Below are 7,834 nucleotides of genomic sequence, written 5' to 3' on the forward strand. Positions count from 1 at the left end.
CCAGTCATACACTTCTGGTGCCAGTCCAGGGAGAGTGAAATATTACAACAATGTTTTGAGTATGTCCAAATGCTTGCAGACTGGCTGGATTTTCTCCCTATGGAGTTGTTCATATTTAAATTTGTTTAGATACATTTTAAGATATTTAATAGCAGAAAAATCCACTTTTTGAAATATAAACCTTGTATATTATAAGCAAGGTATATAATAAAGCAACTCCCATATAAAAAAAAATATAAAAAAACTGAGAGGGAAAACATTTTTGAGAAGGGAATATGGGAGTCTATGCATCAGGCAGGTTCAGCCGGATAAATCTCATCCACATGATAAAGGTTTCAGCACTTTTACTTCACAAAAGTCAACAGATGGAAGAGTTGAGGAAATATGGATGTTCAAACATAGGCAGAATGGTGAAAAGTGGTCACTTAAACCAGCCGATGACAGGTCATAAGCCCTGTAAATGCCTAGACTCCCATATTCCCTTCTTGAAAAGGTTTTCCCTCTCTGTTGCAACAATTTTAAATATTAAATATTATAATAAAAAAGATAAAACAACTTTGTTTTTAACCACTAATTTTTATTTTTTACCGACCGGTTTCAAAGCAAACAAGCTTCTTTGTCAAGGTTTGCGTAACTAATGAATTGATTCATTTTTATTTTATTTCTATCATGTTCACTAAATACTACACGTGGACCTAATAAATCAAGTGGTTTTTTCTTACATGGGTGGTAATTTGATATCATTGTTTTCGAAGTAAGCCAGGAGAAAAATTAGTGGTTAAAAACAAAGTTGTTTTATTTATTTTATCATAATGAATAACCACAAAGTTAGTGCTTCAAATATAAACTTTATATATGAAATATTATAGTTTAAAAACCTTAAAAATCAATATTTCACGTCTACCCTGCTAGGAATCGAACCAAGGACCTCAAGAATGGTAGGCGAACGCGTCAACCACTGCACGAAGAGGTGGATTCATCTTTACTCGACCTCCTTATTCAGATATTTTATTACCTAAGACGGCAATTGTGGAAATATTTACTTCTTGACTCAATTAATAAGTTTATTTAATTGAAATTAATATAATAGATAATGAATTCATTTGATTCACAATTTCACTGAATATTTCATTTTGTTACCTGTCTCAATTTAAAATATTGCTAGCCCATAGGAACAGTGGGATATCTCTGAAAACCAAATTCTGTGATAATCGGACTCCTAGATATGCAAAGGGTCTGACTGAATTTAATTATTTGAAGTAGATTACGAATACTATATTTTCAAATAGGTAAACAATCTAACTTCAGTATTTTATTATTTAAAAACCTTAGTTTATTTAATTTATTAACATATCCTCATGTTTATCTTAAAATTAGAAAATTTGGGTTTATCCCACTGTTGCTTTGGGCTAGCGATTTTTTTGCTAGGCTTTCTTTTGAAAGTAAAAATAATAATAGCTAGCTTAGAAGCAAACATTCTTAACATTATAAAACCCAAATCTCATTAACTTTTTAATCATGTTTAAAATAGAATTCATTTGATTTTGAAAATATTTAAATTTTGAGGCATTTTGCATAACTCAATGCTATAAAATAGGAACCGAGTTTTGGTAAATGGGGGGTTACCACAATCGATACTACAATCCGGTTTGTTGGTTTTTAAAATTGTACTCGTTTTTTTGTTAAATGATTCGATGGTGTTTTTATTCATGATTGGAATTAACTGTTTTTCTTCTTTCATTTCAGAACTTGTGCTATGGCACCCGAGCGTCAAATTGTGGTGCCCGGCAGAGCACACGCCCCTCGAGAGCTGCCAATATCCCATCAGGTAAATATACACTAGTGTCGGTTTATTTCATTCAGAACATCAAAATTCTTAGATTTTCACAGCCATTCAGATGCTAATTGAGTTTTTCTGGGTTATTATGCTGAGATGATGGCCGTCGCATTGCAATCTGAAACTTTGTCGGAAATAAAATAACCTAGAAAAAAATGAATGCGTTCTGATCATTATATGTAATATGGTCTTTTCTGTTCCTGTCCATGTACAAACACATATACTTTATTTTATAAAACATACTTATTTCTCAATAATCATGTTTTTGCCTTGTATATAAAGCATTATTTTATACATAGACTAGCAGACTTGACAGATGTCCTGCCAGGAAATTATTACATTGGAAAAATACTTTTCATTGAAAAGCAGGTACCTAGGTTCTTGTTTATTATTAAATTCCAAAACTCAAAATAATTCATTTTCAAATAGAGATCTTTTTGCAAATGTCAAACTCGGCTCTTCTCACCAACAGGGGTGCACTTTATTCATGAATGCGTTTTTTGAAAATGTTTTTAATGCCAGTTAATATTATTTTAGTATTACCAAAAATCCAGTAAACAGAAATAAATGGGAAGAAATTATAAGGAATGTAAGGAAAGATCTGATTGGGATCCATAAAAAGCAAATGTTGTTTGTAAACATCAAAAACAAAATTTTGTCAAAAAAAAAAAAAATACAATGTCCTTCCATTTTTTTTGTATATGCGTTCTCGTCGAATGTAACCCTGATATGTCGATGAAAAAAAGATGTATGCTTCTGAGTTTTTATTGTTTTTTAGTTTAGTTTAGTTTTTTATTGGGCACTGTGTTGATTAAGAGTCTTGTGCTTCCAGTGCTAGTCCAGAAACAATAGGAAATTGCAGCTTAAAACTACCTATAAAACGAATATTTCATGTCCACTCTGACAGCAATCGAACCCAAGCCCTGGAGCATTATTTGCAAATGCATCGGGACCTCAGAGTAATGGTGCGCTAAGCTGTAGAGGCGTCCAAACGTAGTAAAACCATTCTATGAGCATTGGGTATTAAGTTATCTACAGTTCACAAGCAAAACAATGGGCCGTACTCAGGTCGAGAATTGCCAAATGGCTATTAATTTGCATTGTAAATATTTTTCAATAAGTACCTGTGTATTTATTATTGCAGGGTTATTCCAATTTATTTTTCTATAATTCGCCTATATTTATTTTGTAAAACTGAAAATACATGTGTGTGTTTATTATTTTATTTATTTATTCATTTTATTCACAATACACTTATGTTACATTTATGGAGACCTAAATCCCACCTCCATGGAACCAAAGTCCTGTGTTGAGTTTGTTTGTTTGTCCGTCACATCTCCGAAACGGCGAGTCGTAGCGGCCTGATATTTGGACATGTCATTTTAGATGTGATTTCAAGGTTAACATTGCTATTTTCGAGTAAAATTTGAATCGACCTCTACTCTAAAAAAACTCAAACTTTATAAGGATGCCTATTACGGCCCCGGCATATTGCCCATAATCAACTGTCATTATCAACAGTTAACATACTTTAATTCACAAATTTATCTCCTAAATTGAGAAAAAATGGTATATGAAATAAATATGCTGATATAAGCAACATTTTTAAGCAACATAATACACGTGTCGGGACAATAAATGCCAAAAATCAATGTAAATCATGGTAAAATATTCTTAATCGATTACCTGTGAAAACTGTCTCCTTTAACACCTTCGACGCTCCTACTGCTGCAACCAAACATACTGCAATTCACCATAGTCGATTTTTGTTTATTATAACGTAAATATCCAAGCTATTTACAAACAAAGCCAAGGACAGCTACAAAAGCATCCGATCAAACCGTTATTTTTATGTTGTCAAATAAAACAAAATGGCCACCAATTGGTTGCTAACCAACAAACCAACATCGCTTGCATTCTATAAAACATAGTGATAGGGTTTCTATCTAGGTTACGCATTATTACTCTGAGGTTGGGACACTACACTACGAGGCATACTCGATTTATTTTTCAGGATTTTTACCCGAGAGTAGCCATGGAGTTAAAAATAGCCGTCCAGGATTCTGGTTGTATTTCACACACAGAACTGTATTTAACCGCCTGGACACGATAAATAAAACTTAAGAAATCGCATAGGGCAATTAGTCATAATTTTATTTTTCTAACTGACATCTTTGACTAAACATGACTTCCATATCAAATAAACAATGAAAGATAATGTAATTGATACATAAAAGTATTGGATTCTAATAATATAAGACTGATTAAAATCAGTTGCAATCATTCATTATGACACTTTCCCGTCAGAAACCATAATAAAGGAAATTTTACTTTATCATTTTCTTTTGTCAAACTTACATAAAGTCTTCCTTTGTCATTGTATAATTAGGTTAGATTTTTTTATTTTCTAAAATTAAAATTTATTCTCGTTCATTTCTCTGGCGTTATGGCTACATTCCTTTTTTGTACATGTTTTTGTACCACAATAGATCACGATGCTCATCACAGTGGTGAATTACTACAGCACGGATACTAGGATAATATACATGCTTGAGAAAATCACATTTGGAACCTGAAACCCTACGTGTGTGCGTGGAGAGTCAACTCTTGTGCCACCAAGCCATTTCTTCAGTTTTGAAAGTAGAAAACAGTCAGGGTAAGGGCTAAAGGTAAGGGCCAAATTCAGAGAATATGGTGGATGAGAGAGCAATTCATAGCCCAATTTTTGACAGGCGCCGTGGCGCAGTTGGTTAGACGGTCAACTGTGAAACTGGCGTCACGGGTACGATTCCCGCCAGTTGCAACAAGAAATCCAACAAAGATTATAATTCGTAAATTCCTTCTATATTCTTTCTTTCTTACCTGCTGACAAGCTTAGCGGGTTAATCCTGTAAAAAAAAACATGAAATTTCGCCATGTCGACTACGCACGCGCAAGCAGTAAATTGTCTTAGTGGACCAGTACTTTCTTCTGGCTAAATGCGGTCATACTGGTTGTACTGCGGAGTTTAAAGGTTTTTTGAACTGCAATATTTCATTGTTCCGGGACTTGCACCTGAAGCGCAACACTGATAAACTTGCCTTCATTTAATACAATTTTATAAACTCTTTTCTTATATATCATGTATTATTAGATTAACAGTGGATTTTTTTAATTGGCTCTAGTATTGTTAATATATTTCTACTTATTTTTTTATGTAAATAGCTGTAAAAATCCCAAATAAATAAATAAAATAAAATATAAAACAGAGAGAAACAAAAACTTCCACTTTTGAAAGTGTATTACCCATATATATACATACTACATCTCTTATATCACTCAAATTACATACATTCAAATTATTATTACAAATTAAATTTCTCTTTTGAAATTATGTATTACTTCTAAAATCGCTTTAATGAAATTTTATCGACTTCTCTTGGTTTAAAATCTTCTCCTTATATTGCTTTTTCAAATTTTAAATGATTACTTGCCATACTTGTTATTCCTTCTTTATTTTTTCTTTTTTCTCTGCTGCCATTGGCATGTTTTTATACTTGTTATACTTTTAAACTACTTTTAATTACTTATATTATATATGTTAATAAAATCAATATATTGCTGCTCTTACTATAATGTGTCATTAATTTTGAAGATGTTTTTTAAATTGACCTAAATTTAAATTTACTGTCTTATATTTCACTTAAAGATTCTTCTCATCGTTTCTTTGAATCCCTTAAAATAAATATGTGTTTATGTTTTTCCTTTTTTAAAAAAAAATGTTATTACTATTTTATTTTATTTTTACATCTGAGTATGTTTTTCATTCTTTATTTCCATTCTTAATTCTTAATTACTCTTACAAGTTTTCTTCATTTTTAATATTATTTCCATTTGTAAATACTCACTACAAACCTTAAAATATTATTTTTTTTCACTTAAATTTAAATTTTTAAACAACTTTCATTTATGTTTTCTTTTTCCTTCTCTTTTTTATACTTTCATAATTAACATTAGATTTAATTGCTTTTTAATATGGAAACTTCACTGGTCCATTAGAATTAAGTCCAATTGTGTAAAATATTAAACTTTGTAACTGTACTGTATGTTTCCTGAATAAAAGAAAATAAAAATAAAATACATACATACACTGATGAATATGCTTTAATGTGCATTTGGCGCAGATGTATTAAGATTGAAACATTTGATAATTTTTCCTCATCTGGTCCTCACAACCTGACCTAACTTTAGTTACGATGATATACCTGTCAGTTTGTCCCCCAGTCGGACGTGGGGGCTTGGCCCTTGCCCCCGCGCGTGGTGCGGCAGATCCAGCGCCAAGTGGCGCGCGCAGGGCGCTCGCTGCAGCGCCTCGAGGTGCGCGGGGCCGTCATAGACAACTTCGACGCCCTCGGGCCGCCCTCCCCGCCCAGCCCTCGCTCCCCCACCTGCACCACGCCAGACTTCTTCACCAAGTTAGTACAGTAAAAATATTCAATATGCATGCCATCTGCCAGAGAAGAGAAGTATCAATGCGGTGGCCCTATCATAGATTACAATGTACTGCTTAATGGATTAGCGACCTGGTTATAGCGTGTGGCAATTACTACAACTGGTAACTTCAAAATCAGCATTTTTTGATCAGTAATAAAAAAATAATAACCTTAATTTAAAAAACAAACTTTGTTGGATATTTTTACGCACTACTCGCATATTTTAAGCATTTTTTATTTTGCATATAATCCGATCTTTAGTTATTAGTAATGTTGCATTAGTTTGTATTAAAAATAGTATTTTAAATGCCATTGATTTATTGAATATTCTTACAAACGATATAGTATTACACTAAAAGTGTACGTCCCTTTCCCGAAACTGTTTATAAAGACTAGTGTCTTTTTTCAGTTTCACAATTTTTTTTTAAAAACTAATTTAGTAAAAATGTAACATTTCTTTACAATCAAACCGCGAGAAGCTCGCGAGAAAAGAAAAAAAAAACATAGAAACTTTAAAAGCTTTCATTGTACACCTTACTGCAATATTGTCAATTTGTGATCAATCAAATACACACGGTTTGTACATTAACTTATTATAGTTTTCCTGTATGACAGTAAAGGTATAAGTGTTAGTTCTAAATTGGGACCGCGGCCATGCTTCCCAGATCCCGCTCTGAAAAGAAGAAAAACGTACTAATACAAATAACAAGGGAGCTTATAACAACCATACTAAACCATTAGAAACTGTTCAAAAATTTATCATAAAAATAATGCTTCACAAAAATCTCACTTTTCCCTCTTTCCAATTGTTCCAAGAAGCTAAACTTTTAAATATAAGACAAATATATAACTTTCAGTATTTAAAATATATATTTAAGAACCAAAATGTATTTACAAGTAATTCAAATAGATCAAGTCAAAGAAAGAATCGTGTGTTAGAAATACCACATTGTAAAACGAGGCAAGCACAGAGACATGCATATTTTATAGGCCCAAAATTTTTTAATTCTTTTTTTACTGATAATATTTCAGTGATCCCAAACTTTCAAAATTGTCCTTCTTTTAAAAAACACGCACTATCCTGGATTCAAACTAAAGATATGAACTCTTTTTTTCTACGATATATTTTGTTGCCCTTTAATAATAAGGAATTTTTTTATATTTTTTATTTCTTTTTTAATTACTATAAAATAAAAAAGTACCTTGTAATCTTTTACACAATATTTTATTTTCTCTTTCTTGTATTACACAAAAATATTATACCTGTTTATTTATTATAGGAGCAAAAATTCATAAACATTTCTTGTATACATATGTATGTAGAACTGTTGATTTCCCAAATAAAATAAAATACCCACGAACAGGCCATGCCTTTGTGGAATTTTTTGTTTACTATTTTTACTGTTGATATGTATTTCACTGCTATGTAATTTATTTATTCATATTTTCGCTTACAAACTAAAAATAAAAAATAATAAAAAAAATAATAATAAAAATAATGTGACCTCACTGGGGTTTCCCGTGC

General features: G+C 31.7%; 2 long non-coding RNA genes across 3 annotated transcripts; one reads left to right on the forward strand and one right to left on the reverse strand.

Moving 5' to 3' along the window:
* Positions 1–1,747: 1,747 nt before the first annotated feature.
* LOC148272657 (uncharacterized) lies at positions 1,748–6,811 on the forward strand. 2 transcript variants are annotated; one of them, XR_015824803.1, is made up of 2 exons: positions 1,748–1,828; positions 6,101–6,811. It is a non-coding gene; the product is annotated as an uncharacterized LOC148272657 (long non-coding RNA). The 2 variants fall into 2 exon arrangements; XR_015824802.1 differs by having other exon boundaries at positions 1,751–1,828; positions 6,089–6,329.
* LOC148272658 (uncharacterized) lies at positions 2,561–6,811 on the reverse strand. The gene is made up of 2 exons (XR_015824804.1): positions 5,962–6,811; positions 2,561–5,137 (listed from the first exon to the last, which is right to left on the reverse strand). It is a non-coding gene; the product is annotated as an uncharacterized LOC148272658 (long non-coding RNA).
* Positions 6,812–7,834: the final 1,023 nt, after the last annotated feature.

This window comes from Micrasema longulum, unplaced genomic scaffold (assembly GCF_059751315.1).
Source record: "Micrasema longulum isolate JH-2025_06_02 unplaced genomic scaffold, ASM5975131v1 h1tg002255l, whole genome shotgun sequence".
Lineage (NCBI taxonomy): Eukaryota > Metazoa > Arthropoda > Insecta > Trichoptera > Brachycentridae > Micrasema > Micrasema longulum.